The 20633-nt window shown below is 43.3% G+C and overlaps 1 protein-coding gene across 1 annotated transcript in view; it reads left to right on the top strand.

The window, feature by feature from the left end:
* The first annotated feature begins 16768 nt into the window (after positions 1-16768).
* Positions 16769-20633, top strand: part of MGMT (O-6-methylguanine-DNA methyltransferase) — a 139867-nt gene continuing 136002 nt past the window's right edge. Inside the window, exon 1 of the mRNA XM_064663521.1 lies at positions 16769-16918. The gene's annotated coding sequence lies outside the window, so the exon portion shown is untranslated. The remainder of the gene's footprint in view (positions 16919-20633) is intronic.

Here is a 20633-nt window from a genome sequence, read left to right as displayed (position 1 = left end):
GCTGCCGTATTTATCTTTCAGACTCATCTGAAAATTACAAGAAAAAGGAAAACAAAACAAGTAGGAAAAGTGTTTATTGGAAGAGTTACAGTCTGGAGGGATATTCTCCGAGGGAAATGGATGTTTAATTAAACACACAAGGCAGCGGTTGCCCAATGGAGAGGCGGCTCTGAAGTCCTGACGGCTGTTTCCTGGCATAGATTCCTCTGGATATTCGTCAGGGAGTTGTTTATTTTGGATAACTCACACTTCCATAGGCACGCCAGTGAGCTGACAGCACATGGAGAGGTGAGGTAATAGTTAAAGTACTGCAACAAGCACCTCCACAATCCAACTTCCATTTGGGTCATATCTTTCAGTTTCTCATTGAAGACAGGAATAAATTAAATCAAATTGCATAGGGATGCTTTCTCTGCATTCCCCAATACCACTGTGGATGCTGATCAAGTGGAAAACTTCAGGTTTTATTTTTTTCCCAGGGTTGTCAGAGGATATGCCACCAGAAACAATGAGAAAAACACTGAATCCCTGCGTAAACTGCAGAATGGAATTAGCAAATCTGTTAATGACAAGTTATTTGGGTCCAGACCTGTTCCCTTTGGAATGGGTGCTCTTTATTCAACCTTTCAATGTCAGTTATCATTTTTAAAACAGCTTGACCTGGAAGCAGACAGTTAAAATTGTGGTGACTGTTAATGACAGTTTTATTGGACACTATGCTTATAGTTCACATTTTGAGGTCTGTATGTAATTGATCTTTCTACCCTACATGAGAAACACTGCAATAAGTTGGTTGCAGCACCACATTATAGATATAGAGAAATAATAATGATGTCACCTTGAGATTCAAAGATCGTGGAATAGTAATAGTCTCCCAGCTCATTCTCCCAACTGTGATGACCTCTCCAGTACTAAATCTTAACAGTCTCAGCATTATTTTTGAATTATTCATGCTAGCCTTTTCCCTCACTACAAAATCAAGGAAAATGAATGCATCATGCTCTGTCAGCTCCACAGGTATTTTGGTAAAAGTATAAAATGTTATTTAGTTTCCGTGCAGCAATACAGGTCACTTGCTAGGCTGAACAAAAACAAAAATTCATATGCAGAAGAGACGGGACACATTCATTGTAAGGCTGAATGAGGCATTTGGAATCCCTAGAAGTTCCAAAACCTGTGTTTTGATTAATTACATCATCATCTGTAGAAATAAAATGAGAATTAAAGAAGCATCAACACACACAAACCACTTTTCGCTAACTTGGACAGTGCGACATCATTTCAAGGACTGAGCACGACGTCAAGACACGAGGAATTACAGGTTAGGAACAACAAGACACTTTTTAATGTGATATTTAGAGGTGAAACTAGTGGTGATGTTCAGGCCTAGGAGGAAAGAAAGCAGACATTCCCTGACCCACCCTACACTGATATCTGGTGGTTCTGCGATGCACTGAAGACAACAAACAGCCCGTTCCTGCAGGCAGCAGGTTGATAACTCTTCTAGACCATCAAACCCAGATAATAAGAGAGCGCTACAGTTTTATTCCAGTGATGGATCTCATAAAAAGTGCACCTGGGAATAAAATAAAATGCATGTAAATGTAAACTCGAGCAGGTACCCTGATTCATCTGTAGCTGGTGACCTTTAAGTTCATTATGAAAAACAAATGTCAAGCTTTCAAAAGACAGGAGTATCCCTGGCTTTGCTGGGGATTTTGTGTGCTATCGCACAGACTGTATTAATTTAGTCTGGCATCAATAACCTTGAAATCAGGATTTTGCACTAAAAATCTAGTTTTATGTTTATTCAGAAAGCAAAGATAAAAGGCGACTTTATTTTAAGGGACCCTCCAGTGGCTACAGGGCAAATGTAATGTAACACTCCTGATTTCCACTACCTTGCTATTCAATGCCAGCTCCCATGGCAACAGATTTTATAGGAATACAAAGAGTGTGATGAAGATCTCCCGTTATTTTGCAACGAGTTTAATTACGGAAAACTCTCCTGTCTGCACAGTTCTTTGGCATCCCTGAAATGGCAAAAGCTCCTGGAACACCTTGGTCAAAACCAGCCACAGGTCCCCAGGAGGAGGAGAAGGACTTCATTTATCCACTTTGGAAAACAGCAGAGATGTTGGGTGTTTATATTCAACAGATTAACAGGGGAATATCATGTAATTGCTAAAGAAACAACATATGATCAATTAATTACTTCTGTAACTCTAACAAGAAATGCTTTTATGCTTTCATTCTCTCCTCAATTAGTTCATAAGCTGAAGACAGTCAGTCTGAAGAGACTAAAGTACTTAAATGCATTTTTTTCTCCATTTTTGCTTTTTTTTTTTTTGGTGTAGTTACACTAACAGACTTACTTACCTACTGTCTCTATATCCCCTTTGACCCAGCTTATAAAAGGACACTTTTACTCTGATTTAATCTCATGCCATATTTTAAAGAAACAAAAACTCATTCACATGTCAGAGAGAAACAACAAAAGTATTTACAAAAATCACAGGTTTTAATCTAACTGACCTTATCCAGGACTGTCTCTACTGCAGTTGTGGTGCTGTTGACATGCACAGAAAAGTGTCTCAGCAGGGGAAAAAAAATAAACATTACAGACCAACAGGTAGTCACAGTTAAATCTAGGAACAGCAAGAAGTTGAAGAAAATTAGGATGCACAACTTCTCTCCATGCAGCAACTTTGTCACCACAAACTACTTTGATTACAAATACACATAACTTGTTTTTTCTCTTTGCCTGTCCTATGGAGCCAGGCTGGGAGAGCTGGGGGCATTCAGCCTCTGGAAGAGAAGCTCCAGGGAGACCTTAAGAGCCCCATCCAGTGCCTAAAGGTGCTCCAGGAGAGCTGGAGAGGGACTTTGGACAAGGGCCTGGAGTGACAGGACAAAGGGGAATGGCTTCCCACTGCCAGAGGGCAGGGATACATGGGATATTGGGAAGGAATTCTTTGCTGGGAGGGTGGGGAGGCCTTGGCACAGGTTGCCCAGAGAAGCTGTGGCTGTCCCATCTCTGGAAGTGTCCAAGGCCAGGTTGGGCAGGGCTTGGAGCAACCTGGGCTAGTGGAAGGTGTCCCTGCCCAGGGCAGGGAGTGGAATGAGAGGATCTATAAGGTCCCTTCCAAGTCAAATCATTCCATGATTCTAATAAAATGAAAGGGAGCTTTGCACTGAATTCAGTGAGAATTCCCTACCCCCCGGTTTGCCTATTATTATTTATTTTCTACTGAAAGTATGGATTTTTGATCCCTTTCTAACTATATTTCTCCTTTCACTCTGCACAAAACAGCTCCATATTTAAGCATTATGCCAAAACTTTCTGTATTTCAAACACTCAGTCCCAATGTGGTGCTTGGCTGAGGATGGACAGAGGTCTCCTCACCCAGGCCATAAGCCCTGACTCCCTGTTGTCACTGTCACAGCTCTTTGAAGCACAGCCAGGGTCTATCTATTGACACTGTGCAGGGTCTCCCAGTCACAATGGTTGAGTCATTCCACCAGTGCACTGGGTTTTCGTTTCCTGATGGCTCCTGGACATGAAAGAGAACCTTATCTGTCTGCGGGAGCAAACACTGAGCCTGGATCCAAAGAGCTGCCCAAAGATCCCCTCCATCTCCATCGCCCCAGCCAGAGCCAGAGCCATCCCCGGAGCTGGGCTGGATGATCTCATGGCACTTTTCATCTCTGCCTCCTGTTCCTACGACAGCGACAGTGGGTGGCACCAGTGATGAGGAGGGATTTCAAAGTTCAGTTGCTGAACGGTGACAAATGACACTGAACTTGGAAAAACGCACCTTGATCTATCCAGGGGGAAATAATCTTAAACAAAGGTACTCAATGGTGGAAGGAAATCTGGGCAGGGGCAAGAGCAAAAGGAACACAGGAGTGATAACAGCAGATTAAATATGAATAACTGAAGGCTTTCAGAGTTACTTGAGGCCTTCTGATGACACGTCTCAGAGGAAAGGACAAGGCAGGATGTGTCACACTGCAAACCCTGACACACTCATTGCTGTTCAGCTAATTCCTATCATCAGATCCTCATTCTTAGAAGGAACGTGTGTCTCAAAAGTCAGAAAAAATCAGCTCCTCATTCTTGGCCATTAATCTAAACAGCAGCATTGCAGCAAGTTTAATCAGCTCTTCTAAAATTCCTTTCCCTTTAATTCCATAAGTATACATATTTTTGGCTCTTGATATAAACCCCACCAAATATTTGTGGGTAATTCCTGTACTTTTGCCCAGAGGAATACACAGCCATAGACCCTGATTCCAATTTTAACTTCTACTTTCAATTTTGACACCAAACTTTCACTGAGTTGTTACAAAAAAGGCAGAGAAGCATCTTTGGTTAAATCTCCCTTTAATCTTCCTTAACAATTCTATCTTTCAAGATGTGCTTGTTTTAATTGTTCTTTATTTCAAGATATATATGCTTAAAAAAATTAAATTCACCTCATTCCTACTAAAAAGGGTCGCGGGGAAATTAATTCAGTAAGGTCTATCGAGTTCTCTTCTTTGGGAAAATAAAAGAAGGGAAAAAAAGGTGGATTATTGGTCATTACACATCATCCAGACCCTCCCAAACATTAATATTTTGTATTATTCTGCAAATTCTGGCTGGATTTTGCTTCCAAACTGTATTTGTGCTCACTGCTTTTCAAATCTCCTTGCTAAATATGTCTTCAAAACAAAATGTTTTCAGACTATTCCATTAAAAATACTGAATATTTTTGAAGTGAAATTTTTGGTTTTTTCTGTGCCTGCACTTTTAAAGGGAGCAGAGCCTAAGATTTTTTTTTGTGATGCAGAATATGGAGATATATTATGTTATATGAGGCACAGTGATGATTTTATTCCAACATAAATGTCATTCTCACATAGTAATTTCATTTGGACTAGTAGAAGTGACTTTTTGTAGGTGTTTGCACCTAATATTAATGTTAAAGTTTAGACTACTTCATGGAAGGATAACGACAGAGCAAATTAACTGGCAAAGCAGGATTTACTAGTTTCCATTGGAAAAACCAGGTCCCTCCTACTCTAGGTAACATTTTAGAATAAAATCATTATTTTTATTTAAAAACATTCAGAAATACACACATGGAAGTGAAGAAACATGCCCGCTTCCCCTTCACTATTTACCTCCAAGCCTTGCCAGATAAATGCCACTCAGTATCTGAGGTCAGCCTGGCTTTGAATAGCACTCCGCATTCCTGAACTCCTTCCCAAATCTTGGGAAGGCAAAGAGAGGAAAACAAATAGCAGATGTGGGAATTGGGAAAAGGAAACGGTCATTTTTCCAGCGTGTGGGTCACGGAGAATAGATTAGCAAGTCCGGGCTGGTTCAAACACGCTGGCACAGTGAGAGGAGCTGGCCTTTGCCCAGGACAAACAGTGCCAGCTCCGTGAGAGCCGGGAGCGCCGCGCACGCGGCCGGGAGCCGCTCCAGCCCCGCGTGGCTGGAGCCACATGCCATGGCAGTGCCCTTGGCTCGGCTCCAAGGGACTGCACCCTCCAGATTGCGCCTGGGGGCTGCTCCAGCAGCCAGGCTGGAGAAACAGTTCCATTAGGGATAGGGGGATCTGCACAAAGCTAACTCCACGCTTCCAGTTTTAGGCACATCTCGTGCACCCTGTGGAGCAAAGGGGTTCTGACTTGACCTTACACATGAGGATTGATGTTGGGATTGCAGCCTGAACCCTCCTCTTGGTAACTACAGGCACCGCTGGGGCCAAACTGATGGCAGGAAACAAGGCTTGGAAAAGCCAGGACACATTGGAAAGCCTCAGGAGAATCTCAGAGGGTGGGGAGGCCCTGGCACAGGCTGCCCAGAGAAGTTATGGTTGCCCCATCCCTGGAAGTGTCCAAGGCCGGGTTGGATGGGGCTTGGAGCAGCCTGGGTTAGAGGAAGGTGCCCCTGCACATGGCAGGGGGTGGAACTGGATGAGCTTTAAGGTCCCTTCCACCACAAACCATTCTGTGATCTATGAATTCTGAGTAATGAATTCAGGAATGGCCTGGAGTTTATCAGGGGAGGGTTAGATTGGCTGTTAGAAAAAGGTTCTTCCCCAAAGGTGGTTGGGCACTGAACAGGTTCCCCAGGGCAGTGGTCACGGCCCCAAGGCTGCCAGAGCTCAAGGAGTGTTTGGATGACGCTCTCAGGCACATGGTGTGACTCCTGGGGATGGGCCTGTGCAGGGCTAAGGGTTGAACTCAATGATCCTTGTGGGTCCCTTCCAACTCAAAATATTTTGTCATTCTGTAAATCCCTGATTTCATTTCTATGTGTTATTGGCACAGTACCATGTGATGCTGCTCCAGGTCATGCTAAATCCAGGGGGCAATAATTTACTTCAGCAACTCTCATCCAAACAGGAATAATAACAACACCTCACCATCTTCCTAGGCTCATGCAGTATTTGAGCCACACTCCTACTGAGGGCAAACACAGCCAGACTAACACCGTGAAAGGGAAAATACAGTTCTGGAGACAGGAAAAGTGGACGCAGAGACCACCCAGCCACCACAGGACAAATGAGATGTCATCCATGGGATCCCACAGCTCAGGATGTTATTCTTGTGCAGTCCACAATCAATTATGTCTGTACCAAATGACTACACTCACTTTTTTTGGGTCTCCGGGAAATCTTTGTTCAAATTGAAGATGGTTTTCTAACAGGCTCCGCTCTTTACCCAATTTTCCAGCTGAGTTGACTGAGGCCCAGGCAGGTCAAAAGGCTTACCCAAGGTCAGGGAGGGAATCAATGAGTTGGGTCAGATTAGATCTCAGCCTGTTCCTCACTTTTCATCCTCTGCTGTTCCTGCTGGATCACCGTTAGAACCAGGTTAACAAAAATGTCACGGATGCGCTTTAAAAATATATATTTTAAAACTTGTTATCCCAATAAGAATTAAGTTCTTTAGATGGCACGCTATATAAGATTAGGTTTCAAGAGGTGAGGCCTTTGCTGCAAGGAATTCAATATCCAGCACAATGTAAAATCACCAGCAGGAGAGACTTTTACTACTGTATAAAAATAATAAAAATTCAGAAAAGTCAAATTCACAGATCAAATGCTGAAGTGCTCACTCGGGTCAAGTTCTGCCTGGCTTTAATTGTATTTTGCCTTGGGAAAAGGCTTCAGATCTGGCCATAAATTAGTATGCTGATCCCATGGCATGAATGGTGTTTTATTTACTTATTCCCTGGAATATGCTGTAGAATTCAAGTAGCAGTTCAGCTAAAAAGAATCACTCATCTGAATCTGAGGGAACTGTGATATTTATGAGAATAATGTTGGGCTTCCAACCACCCACTATGTAATTTGGCATGAATTGACCAAAATAGTCCATTTCCCCCCAAGGGATGTGTGTGTTTCCTGAACTTCAGCACCGAGAGGCACCAAAAGTACTGGATTTTCAGGAAAAACATCTTCCCTGGGAGGGCAGAGGAGCTGAAGAATGTGCTCCCTGGGGAGGCTGGGCTGTCCTCAGCCTTGGGGGTTTCCAGACCTGGTTGGGGAAAGCCCTGAGCAGCTGTGTCTGATCCTGGAGCTGGGGCAGAGGGATGGCTTGAAGACCTCCTCCAATCCACCCAAGACTATTTTACAATCCTACAGCATCACTGTATATGGTCCTTTTCAGGATAAATTTATTAAGACCACTTCAGGGGCAATTTTTTTCCCCCAGCTCTCCCTCCATGCTCCAAGCTCCTCCCTTCCCAGATCCCTTGAGTCATGGAGATGTGGCACAGAGAAAGAGGAATATAACTTTACTTCCCAGCTATTACTCCATAAATAAACCAGAGAATACACCCATCAAACTGTGTTCCTTTTCCATTCATTCACTTCCAGGCTACCAAACCACAGACGCCTTGTCCTGGGTTTTTTGTTTTACAGACAATGGGAAAAGATTGCTTTGGAAAGTCCTGTCAGGAATTTTATTTTCCCGAATTTCGGATCCTGACAGGCTCCACTGCAGACACACTCGGAACTTTTGGCAAAGTTCAGTGCTGAGGAAACGGCGTCTCATCAGTTTTCATCTGCAGATCAAAGCAATTCACTGGCAACATGAAAAGACTGTATTTAAAAAGTGACAGGATACCCTTAAAAAAATTAAAAAGAATGAGCTTAGAAATTCTGGGAAGAATGCATTTGGAGTTTCAAGCAAAATAAAACAACATCTAAAAAGCAGGATTAAAAATATCCTCGGACGCAAGAGAAATATTTGTATTTGCCCAGCGCTGAAACAATAAACGAATCAAAACGATCTCTGCTCCGTGTTCCAGAGCAGAATAAAACTATTCAACCATTATACTGGGTTCAACTTGGCTGGTTTTCCTGTTGTGCTTCTGTAAAGCCAGGAAAAGCTAAACCGGGCAGGGGATGGCAGCGATTTGGAGGGAGCATCCTGAGAGCGGAGAATCTGGGAAGTTTTAGACAAGATGTGCAAATTCAGGAGATGGAGCACTTGTTCTCCAGCTCCTCCTGACTCCTGGTACCTTCCAGCACTATCAGAAATAGAAATGTTACCTCTCTTTTGACTGGCACACTCCTCTCCTACTCCTCAGGCTGGCTCTGGAGTTGTCTTTGCCTCCACCTCATTTTTGTCAGAACTGGGAGCACACGGAGGTTTCAGCAGCTGTCTGACCTTTTCAGGGTGCACATCTCTACCTTCACCACCCAGGGACTTGCTTATGCTTAAAATCTGCTGCAGGTTAACTTGAATTATTTCATGTGAAGGTGTTTAATGTCACAAACAATTTTTTTTTCTCCTCTTGCAGGTCAGTTGGTATTTTAATGTTTATTATTAAACCAACTTTGGAAGCTGAACATGGAATAGATTTGCCTACAAATGGACACATGGGAGCATCTCACCCCAGCTGTGCACCTGCCATATGGATTTGCTGGATTGTGGCCTCAGGAGCATTTTGGAGGGATGTTGCCTCCCAGGAGGTGTGGGAACAGAGCCAGGTCAAGCTCAGCCCAGCCAGGGGACTTCCCAGTATTGCTCCACCATGGATCCAATTAACCAGTGAGCTCCTCTGCTCCGAGCCTGGACATCAGCATCTTCTGAGAACAGGCACAGAATTACACCCATTTTTATATTTATAAAATACTTTATATATTTATCTATTCTATACTTAGACTGCTGTTTGAATGGGGAGCTGAACCCAGACTCACACCAAGATTGCTATGAGGAACAGGAACCCTGTGTATTTCCCACTGCTGTTAAGAGACAAATAACATTATATATTTAAAAAAAAAAAAAGAAGAGAAGATAAACATTTTCAGGGCAGATTTTTATTCCACTCACAGTGTACACTGTATTTATGCAAAAATGTTAATGAAACACACAAGAAGTGAAGTGAGTGCCCCAATTTACCACTGAGGTTGCACAGAAATGCAATTGAACAGGGTTCCAGCTTTCCTTTGGGAGTGCTGCTTGGCAAAGAGCTGCACTTCTTCCTGACTTCATCTTTACCTTTCTAACCCCTCAGAGAAACATCATTTAAATACTACTTCTTTAGAGAACATGAGAATATGTAGAGAGCTCCCAGTTTGGCTTATCTGACTTGTCCAGTTGTCTTGGCAATTGGGTCACCAGTTGTTTTGGCAGTGGAGATCCAACAATGGGATTCTCCAATCATAGAATCATAGAGTCATAAATATAGAATCATGAAATGGTTTGGGTTGGAAGGGACCTTAAAGATCACCTAGTTTCAACTCCCCTGTCATGGGCAGGGATCCTTAGATCAGGTTACTCAGATGCACATGCAGCCTGGTCTCGAATATCTCCAGAGATTGTGAGTCCACAACCTCTCTGGGCAACCTGTGACAGGGACTCACAACTCTTACAGTAAAGAATTTCCTCCTAATATCTAAAATAAATCTACCCTCCTTCAGCTTAAGGTCCTTCCCCAGGTCCTTTCCCAAGTCCCTCTCCAGCTCTCTTGGAGCCCCTTTAGGCACTGGAAGGAGCTCTCAGGTCTCCCCAGAGCCTTCTCCAGGTGAACACCCCCAGCTCTCCCAGCCTGGCTCCAAAGCAGAGGTGCTCCAGCCCTCTGATCACCTTTGTGGCTTTCTCTGGACTTATTCCAACAGGTCTTTTTTGTGCTGGGACCCCAGAGCAGGAGGTAGCACTGGAGGTGGGGTCTCGCCAGAGCAGAAGGGGAGAAACCCCTCCCTCGACCTGCTGGTCATGCTGTGGGGATCCAGCTCAGGATACAGTCTTCTGAGGGGCTCTATCCCTCAGCTGCCCAAGAGCACAATCATTTGCCATGAGCTCCTTACAAAAGTACAAGGACAGTGTGAAAATGTGTGGGAGAACAGGTAGAACCTGCGCATGTTCAGCACTGTTGTGCTGTGCGCTGCTGCCCATCCATCCTGGTGACGCTGGTTCTACCACACGCAGGTTATCCACGGGAAACTGATTCCTTTCATTTAGACCCTCTCCAAAACAAAACACATTTCTACCTGTGGAGAGTAATTCAATATGAACAGTTCTGACTCTTCTTCAGTGACTGTGTGATGAGGTTTGCCAGCACTCGGAAGATTACGCGAGGCTGGAGTTATACCCGCAGTTTATAAAATCATACAGAATTCATACATTTTACACAGACAGGCTCCCTAAAGTGTCACATTGTGTTTTAGCACCTGAACTCACTGTGATTCAGTAAAAGAATCCTGCTTCTCTGCAACGGATCTTGGGCTCTGCAACCTCCTCCACACACATATATCATCCCTGACTTCCGAAGGAGCACGGTCGGCTTGAGGGACAGAGGTGCACCTCCTGTAATGGTATATACTACATTCTGCAGCAACCTTTCTTCTCATATTTCAGAGTTGAAAAAGGCCTGTCAAAAAGGGGCTATTATGAAAGGGAATTTGAAGACATTCATAAACATCTAGACAGAAAATTGCATTTTCAATATGAGAACCTCAATAGTTAAGGCTACATTTGGGAGATCACTATGGCCCTCTTATTTTCTGCTTACGCTGTCAAAGTTTGAATTCATGTTGGGTTTTTGAGCAATTCAAACAAAGGATACTTTCATAAACATCCATTTCATAAACTACAGCATATCTAATTCTTTGGGTTCTGAAGGCTGAGCTGAATGTAGTGTTTGTGGTCTACTGAGAATATGTCTGGAAAACATAAAACAATCTACTAGGTAAGTTACAAAGCTGTTGACATAGGGAATGAAAATGGAAATTCTGTAGTAGTCTCCTCCATCCACAGCTTTCCGCTGTACTTTGCCTGATGTGAGCTGATTGGTGCCGTATATCTTGATGTGAGGATCCCATTTCAGAAATGTTCTGACATTATCTATTTGGCAGCTTGAAAAATAGTATCAAACTCCCAATGCATTTGAGCGCACGTTTCAACCCAGCAACTGTAATATCCATTTCCTCCGGTGCAAGAGGCATGTTAGGACCAACTTCACGTGGATTCATTTCTAAGGATACAATATGTGACTCTGCAATGCCCCTGCACATGCACACGGGGCTTGGTTAGAAAGCCCAAAAGGAATTAACTTGATTTAATTTCCAGTCCTTCCCAGTAAATACTCAGTTTTATCTGGGAGCGAGTTTTTCCTGCAAAGGGATTGATGATGTCAGTTCTGGGAATGCAACAGTACAGTAACCATTGGCACCTCACCTGCCTATGGCATAGGTGGGAATGCAAGGAGGAATCTTCATTCAAAAAGAAAAGAATTTTTAAGAATATTTTCACAAGGGCCTGGAGAGACAGGACAAGGGGGAATGGCTTCGAACTGTAAAAGGGCACGGTTAGATGGGATATTGGAAGGAATTCTTGGCTATGAGGGTGGAGAGGCCCTGGCACAGGTTGCCCAGAGAAGCTGTGGCTGCCTCTGGATCCCTGGAAGTGTCCAAGGCCAGGTTGGATGGGGCTTGGAGCAACTTGGTGCAAGGTGTCCCTGCCCATGGCAGGGGAGTTGAATTAGATTATTTTTAAGGTCCCTTCCAAACCAAACCCTTCAATTTTCCCTATGATTTCCCAAGTCATTTACACTGATGACAATGTTGGGCTCATCTCTAACCAGGCTACAATAGCCCAGTCCCTTGAAGGATGTGTTCTATTGCAAATATGCTTAATATGTCAATAGGAAAAAAACATATGCTGCAAATTTTGCTGTAATAATTATTGGAAATGCTTGAGCCTTGCTGGAATTTGGCAATAGCTCCACTAAATATAGGACTCCAGGCACACTTAATTTAAGAGGAGATTTATCATTGGTCTTATTGACCCAAAATTCTTCTTATTTAACATTTATAAGCATTTTTACTGCACAAATTTCTCTGTAGCACAACCGATAAAATTTATACCAGTTAGTTTCACCAATATTGTCAAAACATTTTCCAACAACTTCTGGAACAGAGCAGCCAGGAGATAACTAAACCACCTGAAGTCGGGCATATGAAACACCATAACATTTTATGGTTTTGCCCTAAAGAAAATGAAGCCAATCTCTGCTAATATCCCTTTCATTTACACACTTTGCTACGAGATTTCCCTAAAGGCATTAGTGGCTGGCAAACAACTCCCAGCACCTTGATTGCAGGAAATCATATTTCTCCCAATCCCAAGCTTCTTCATAAGTATTGAAAATGCTTTGACTACTAAAATACATTTTCTGAACTTACCAGTAATTCTACACTTCGAACCACCCAATTTCCTTCCTCTCCCAGCACAGGAACCACTTGTATTCCTGCTCAATATATCCCAACTCTGAGCTTACTCTTTGTGTTTTTTTTAATAGAGATGAGTCCAGATTTAGAAGTGGAATCGAACAAGCTTGGAGAATGTTTTGGGAGAAGAGAGAGTGAAAAAGTTTTGTTAGCGAGGGTGACAAACTATTTCAAAGATGATGACCATTTAAAATGTACAGATTTTTATCTGAATGCCCTTGAATTTAAAGAACTGTGGACATTTAAAGTCTTCCAACTACTCAGACCCAGAATTAAGGATGAAAATCACAGAAAATCACAAATCTTCAGAATAACCCTTAGACCACTTTTCTTACACACAAATCACATCCCACATCACCAAATTTAACTTTCCCTCTTACACCCATCATGCTCCACTTCCCAGTGACTCAGGTGCTTCCCATCATTTCTCATCAATTAAAACACAGGGACAGACTCTCAAAATGTGCTGCAAAAGAAGGTTTGGTATAAGAGGTTACTTCTTATTATTAAAAACCTATTAAGAAACCAGATTCGGAGTGTTTTCACATACACACATTCTCCTTCAGGGCCAATTAAAGAACAAAACATGCTCAGATCAAACAGCCAGCTCTGTATGGACATGAATATTTCCAGATTGAAATTTGCAGGACACATCCCTGCTGTGGAGAAAACACCACAGTCTTGGCAAACAAAATCACAGTTTCTGGTTTCATTCAGCCTTTTTTTTTTTTCCTGGTTCTTCTAAATGTGAAAGGCAAGACTTATTTACTCGTTGCACTGAAATCACACCAGGTTACATTCCTGTGGTTCTTCGCAGCTGAGGAGAGGTCAGAGGAGCAGAGGAAGTGAGCGAGGCCAGATTCTGACTCAGTAAAGCACAGACACACAAATATATTATGCCTGTGCTCCAATCTGACAATTTTCTCTGGGGGGAAATTAAAGATCTACAAGTGAGGTCCAAATCAGAGTGATTTTCAATCCCACGTCGTCCCTGAGACTCCATCTGTTCCTCTCCCAGCTCCAGCGAGGGGGCAGTTACAGCTCCAGTGCCCAAGTCTCTCCTCCACAGCAGATGTTGCAGAAAGTAGATGCTTCCAGAGGTTAGTCCTTAACAAGGAATTTAATCCAGCCTGAAATATTTGTGAATTCACATCTCAAGGCATTTAATAAAATCCTCCATTTTTAGTTTTTCATCCCACCCCATCACAGCCTTTGTCCTTGAAGTTCATGGATTGGTTTAAGCCTTGGTTTACTTGGAAGCAAATTCATGTGCTGTCACTGGAAGAAAACTACAGATGTTCCAGCCCTGGGAAAATACCATTCTGTACCTGAAAATGCCACATTAAATGAGCAAGTAATAACAAATAAAGAACTGAAAGGAAATGCAATGTCTTATAAGTAACAGACTTAAATAAAATAAAGACTGAGAGAAAAGGCCTGGAATGAAAAACAAAGACATGGGACGTGAGTTGAAAAACATTTTAGAAATTCTGTACCTTCTGACAGGATCAGTGTTATGAAAATTCCCCTAAAAGTTTTAGTATTAGTGAATTAGACTGAATGTGTCATAACTGAATGCTGGAAACTCCTGGGGAGAAAATTACCATTTAGGGGCCCTCAGAGCTAATTTAATAAAGAAGTCTGATGAGGTAGATAAAGTATAGTAGTAGGAAGAGACCTAAATAAATGTAAAAGGAGAGAGAGAGAGAGAGAGAGAGAGAGAGAGAAAGAGAGAGAGAGAGAGAGAGATGTTCTGTTGACACTGATGTCATTGACCAGTGACACATCTAATAAGGGATGTTGCTGTTGTTAAAGGACATATTAGGTAGAAATTCAGAAGTTCAATGGCTGAAAGGATGCTTAAATAATTAAGATCCAAATCTGGCCAGTAAAAGGGTTAGAAATTTGAATAAGATGTTCATAATTCTGAGGGCAGAGTGGAAATTGATCAAAAGTATTTTTTAACCTCATTTATAAACAGAAATATATGACACTCAATCAAGTTCCAATGCAGTAAAGTTTGAAACTGCGCAGAGAAACATTCCTTTATAGTGCAAACACACAACTTGTGGATCCACCACCAAAGCCCAAGATGGTAGGATTTAAGAAAGTCTGGATATTTTACATTCCCATTCAAGCCTGTTATAATGCAAACTAAAATCATATTAAAGATAATCAATTTTCATGCTCCAGGCAATAAGGAGATCACCTTGGGAGAGGAGGCAGAAAAGATTAATATGTATTTTGGGGAAGTTTCCACTTATAATAAAGTTTCAGGAACAGGTTACTTTTGAGTCAAGGATATCAGGACAGAGGGAAGACTCCAGCCAGTTCTATAGCGTGCATAATAATAACTATTTCTAGAGTATCCCATCCATTCCAGAGCTTACTGACCTTTTATTTAGAGATGAGATCACCCTCACATAAGCCATAGCCTTTGTATGGGCATGCAGGGGCAACACCTTTTAATTGATCATTAATCTGAGCTTCATTAAAACTAGTGAAAAATTTCATTTTCTCATCAGCAAATGGCATCGCAATAGTTTGAATCATCTGTTCACTGACAGCTGCTGAAAAGCCAAGTCAGAGATGAATTCTGAAAGCACAAAAGAAACCATGAACCAAAAGCCTGTAACTGGTTGTGACTTATTCCAAACATTCAACACCTTTTCATAGATTTTTCCTGTGTGTTTGCAGGTTGCAATTACCAGGGTAGTGTGCAGGGTCTGTGGACATTTTTATTATCTGACAACAATTTCAAGTGACTTTTGGCCCACGTTTTGCCTGGGCAGACAGTAAAGAAAGTAAGACAGGGTGGTAAACATTCCTTGCTTACACTTCCTTGGGAGACTCAAGGTTAACGGGCCTGAAAGCAAAAGGGAAAACTTGGTGTCATGTTAAAAATATTACTTCTAAAATCAGCAATTATCTCAGCACTGTTACACACCAATGTCAATAGTTGCTCTAGTGCAACTATTTTCAACTGTATTAGGGAAACTTTTGCATGTTGGACAATAGTTGTTGGGGTTTTTTTGAATCACATTTAACACAGAGACACTAAAAGCTGTTTATTTTACACTTATTTTATATACATATTTTTTGCATGAAAAAAAAGGATTTCCAGAATTCTGCAATGAATTTTAAAAATTGTTTTGATCTTTCCCAAGTGGATTCCTCCATTCTGTGTTAGTGTCTGAGTCATACAGCACAACTAATAAAATTTTTGCTGATGTAACTTAGACTAAGATTTAGACAGTGAAAGACTATCTGACGTGAAAAACTTTGCTGGCATTTTTTCTTCAGTGGTTTGTTTTTTTTTTTTAACGACCTCAAATAAACTTCACCCTACAGTTTACTTCTGTCTGACATTTCACTCCCTCTTATCTCACTCTTGTCTCCTCTTCTAGGAATTGTATTTGCAAAACATTTCATCCTCTGAAAACCTTGGTTTAATTCCCTGTCCCCCCCTTTATCCATGATTGCAAATTACAAAATTCCAGACTGGTTTGGGTTGGAAGGGACCTTCAAGACCATCCAGTCCCACCCCCTGCCATGGGCAGGGACACCTTTCACTAGCCCAGGTTGCTCCAAGCCCCGTCCAACCTGGCCTTGGACATTTCCAGAGATGGGACAGTCACAGCTTCTCTGGGCAACCTGTGACAGCACCTCCCCACTCTCACAGGGAAGGATTTCTTCTCAATATCCCATCTAACCTGCCCTCTGTTAGTTTTAAGCCATTCCCTCTTGTCATTTCATGCCCTTGTCCCAAGTCCCTCTCCAGCTCTCCTGGAGCCCCTTTAGTCACTGGAAGGGGCTCGAAGGTCTCCAGGAGTCTTCTCCTCCCCAGGCTGGACACCCCGGCTGGTCAGTGCGCTCAGATCGCTGCCCTGTGATGGATTTTTACAGCAATCCGTGTTTCCGACAGGGCTGTGTCCGGGCACAGCCGCGCTGCCCCGGGTGTGCCCACGGCAGGGACGCGCTCCCATCACCGGGGGATGTGCCCCTCCTGCCCGGCCATATAAGCAGGGAGCGAACGCACAGGTGTCACCGAACCCGACCCGGAGCTCGCTGGAACCCTCCGGCTCTGCCTCTTCCGGGCGGCCCCGGCTCCGCCCCGGCAGCGCGGCCTTGCCCGGACCGGCCCCGCCAGCGCCGCTCGGCTCCTCCGCCCCGGGCAGGTGCGCGGGGCCGGGACACCCAGGGACATCCAGGGACACCCAGGGACACCCAGGGATATCCAGGGGCCGGCTGGAGGGTGGGATGGGAGGGGTGAGCGCTCCCAGCTTCGCCCTGCGCTGAGGTTTCGGTTTGCAGCGCAGCGAACGAGGGATGGGGATGGGGACGGGGATGGGGATGGGGATGCTCCGCCCCCCCGGGTACCGCCGTCCTGTGACCCTGCGAACGGGACCCCCGAACCCCGGGTTCGCTTGGTCAGAGCGCCGCACCGCAGAGTTGGACTCGATGACCCTCGTGGGTCCTTTCCAACTCGGAGTATTCCGGGGCTGGGTTTGGGGCTGCTGGGGGACCCCGGGCACCTAAAAGTGCGTTGGTTTCCACGTGGATGTAGACGGAGCGGTGCTAAGGTAGTTGGCTTGGATGGATGGATGGCAGCAGCCTGTGGTCAGAGCAGATCAGCATGAAATTGCACCAAAATAATTCTCAAAAGATTGCCCGGATTATTCCTGACTGGGGATATTCCAGAACTTTCTGGATGCAATCCTATGCCATGTATTTGCTGTGGGTTGAGTAGTCCTGGGGTGGATGGATGGCAGTGCTCTACTTTCTGTAGTCAGAGCAGATTAGCATGGAACTGCACCAAAATAATTCCCAAATGGTTGCCCAGAGAGGTTGTGAAGTCTCCCTCACTGGAAATATTCAGAACCAGCTGGATGCAATCCTGTGCCATGTGCTTTGGAATGAGTCTGCTTGAGCAGGGAAGTTGGACCCCTTTTCAGCTTGACCTGACCTGTTACTCTGTCATACCTATCAAATTGATATTAATGTAAAAGTATCCTTTTGCCACTAGTGTAAAAACCAAGCTCTGCAGCTTTTTAAAAATAATTACAATGTTGTAACTTAATGCAGTTTTTGAAGCACAGTAAGTGTAAAGAATTATTTATTGTTTTGCCCTCCCAAATAAACCTGTTACTGAGTTTTGTCTTATTTTTGCAGATGGAGCTCTTGTTAAACACTGAGATGCAGTCTCTCTGCAGTGTTTCACATTGAAATCTCCATTTTATGAACTGGGGCATAACATTTATACTGTGACAGTCATTTCTCGACTAACTCTTGTGTCCAGGCTTGTGCTCCCCCCTCACAGAAGACACAAAATACCTTGTTTTAAACCCAGGTTGTTTCTTCAGGTCTTAATTTTGCACTGGGGCTTTTGCCCTCTCCCCCCTTCTCTCTGGCTTCGTTAATCTTTAAGTTCCTTGATGTTGGACTTCTGTGATGTTTGTAAAGCTTACTCCTTCTGGGGCAAAACCCGTCCCTGGAATGCAGGATACTTCTAAAAACCATCCAGTTATGTGAAATTTGTCAGGTTGTTTTCTTGTGGGTGTTGTCATTCTGTGACATAATTTTTTCTAGTAAAAGTTTTGTTTGCTTTGTTTTCAAACAGAAATGTTCCAGATGTGGACACTTCTACCAAAAGCTTCAAGTTTCAGAGGGAAAAAGATGTGGCTATGTGAGCTTGGAAGGTGGCTTTAGCAGTTCCTATCTGCATTCTGATCCATGACAAGTTAATTGCACCAATTACACCAGCAACTGAACAGAAGCTCTATAGGAAACTGTTGTAGTTATAGTGCAACTTGTGTTACTGTGACTACTTTATCTCTTGATAAGTCTGTAATTATCTTGTCACCACTGTCTAGTGCTTAACTTATGTAGAGAATCAGCTCATGGCATCACTGAAGGGATTGTAACCTGGAGGAGAAGCTCCTGCCCTCTGAAATATTGGGGTGGCCCTGAATGGTTAATTTAAGGACTTGTGCAGGAAAAACAAAGTTTGTTATGGGAAGTGTGGGTAAGGTGGAAAGGCAGCACTTGAGAAATACTGGTTAAACTGACTTTGGTGACAGGGGAAACAGCTGGAAGGAGCAGTAATGCAAAAGAATTCAAAGGAGAACATGTCAAAGACATGGATGCTGTTTTTGTAGTGGTTTTTTCCTATACAACTAGGGGTTTGGAGGAATGAGAACACCTGATGCTTAGGAATTAAACCTCAGTGAGCTGCCTGCTCTAGCAATGCATAATTTCCTTGTGAGCCTTGTCCTCCACTTCTGGTGATGTCCTCATTTGTGGTGGTTTCAGGAGGGGTGGTTTTTCAGGTGTTGGTGCTGTAAGAGACTTTGGGAACAAACTGTAGATCCCAATGTGTTGGGATGTTTAACAGTGAGCTGTTCTGCCTGGGCTGCAGCTCCACGTAAATTACACTTATTTCCTGACAGAAAAAGCCTTCCTGCTTGTAGTAGTTGTTAACATCTTCATTTTATATTTCATGGAGCAGTATCATGTAATCACGGAATTTTTTGGGCTGGAAGTAAACTTAAAGCTCATCTTGTTCCACCCCCTGCCATGGGCAGGGACACCTTCCACTAGACCAGGTTTCTCCAAGCCCTGTCCAACCTGGCCTTGGACACTTCCAGGGATGGGGCATCCTCTGGGAAATCCATACCAGTGCCTTACCACCCTCCCAGGGAACATTTTCTTCCTGATATCACGATGGGGCAGATGGTTCAGCCTTTAGAGCAGGGGGTCTGTTCCCATGTCAAATTCTGAATGTGTGAGATTTCCAAACCCATCCTGAAGGCACTAATATTTGGTTTAATGCTTTAAAGGCTTCTTGCATCAGAATGATCCCTGCTTGCAGAGCTGGTGCAGTCAGCAAGTGCCTAACACTGTAATGCTCATTCCCAGAAGTTGTTGAGGAAGCTGGATACACATCCCACCCGTGGCATAACTCGGGGAAGGCAGCACTTGTTAACTCTATTTGTTTTTATTATGGACATCGATCTGCCAGTCGCAATAATGCATTTATGGACATTTTTCTGCAAGCACAGCGCTGGTGGCAGTTTTTACTGACAACTTGAGTCATATGGACAGTAGTTGCAAACACGTTTATTTTATTGACGGATTGTGCAATTCTCTAGTTTACCCCATGTTCATATCTGGACTGGTGAGGAGAATGGAACTAATGGAAAAATGGAGAGTAAAGTTTTAATTTTGGGAGGCTTGAAATCTTTAGGTGGTGACAGGTTTTAGCATGTGTTTTGGGGGGGGTTGTGAGCTTGACTTCATTAATGCTGTAATCAAAAAGCAAAAAGTTCAGGGTCCTTACAGCAGACACCCAGGCCTTGAATTTCTTACCTCTGTTGATGGCTGGGAATGTTGATTCCTACAAAACTGTATTGGCCTTAGTTGTGCTAATTTACCTGAGGGTATAATGAGTAAAACTATCCTGATGCAAGAAAAACTCCTCTGTTAAATTTTGTCACCTACGTTTCTGACGTTGTCACCCAGCACAGGTGTGTTTAGGCCAGCATGAAGTTAAAACATGCAGCTGGAGGTACAAGCAAACTGTAAACCCAAACCTCTATGCAAGTATTTTTCATGAATACAAAATCCAGTTTTAAAACTGAGGATCTGCTTCTGTTGTCCAGGTAACTGTTTAAAAAAAATATTTGAATGTCAATAAAGCTCGTGTGACTTTGGAGTTTCATGGGAGTTATTATGGAAGTTTTTATTTGGTGATATGTCACCATATTGATGCTTTTTACTGAGCCTTTTTCAAGTTGTTTCCTTATTTACTGTTTTGTATCAGCAGAGCTAAAGCACCCTGTCCTGATGGTTGTCAGGACTATCTGGTGTCAATTTATATCGGGCCAAATTAAA

This window comes from Pseudopipra pipra, chromosome 8 (assembly GCF_036250125.1).
Source record: "Pseudopipra pipra isolate bDixPip1 chromosome 8, bDixPip1.hap1, whole genome shotgun sequence".
Lineage (NCBI taxonomy): Eukaryota > Metazoa > Chordata > Aves > Passeriformes > Pipridae > Pseudopipra > Pseudopipra pipra.
The sequence above is the reverse complement of the archived record's forward strand: the minus strand, read 5'-3'. Positions and strand labels throughout refer to the sequence as shown.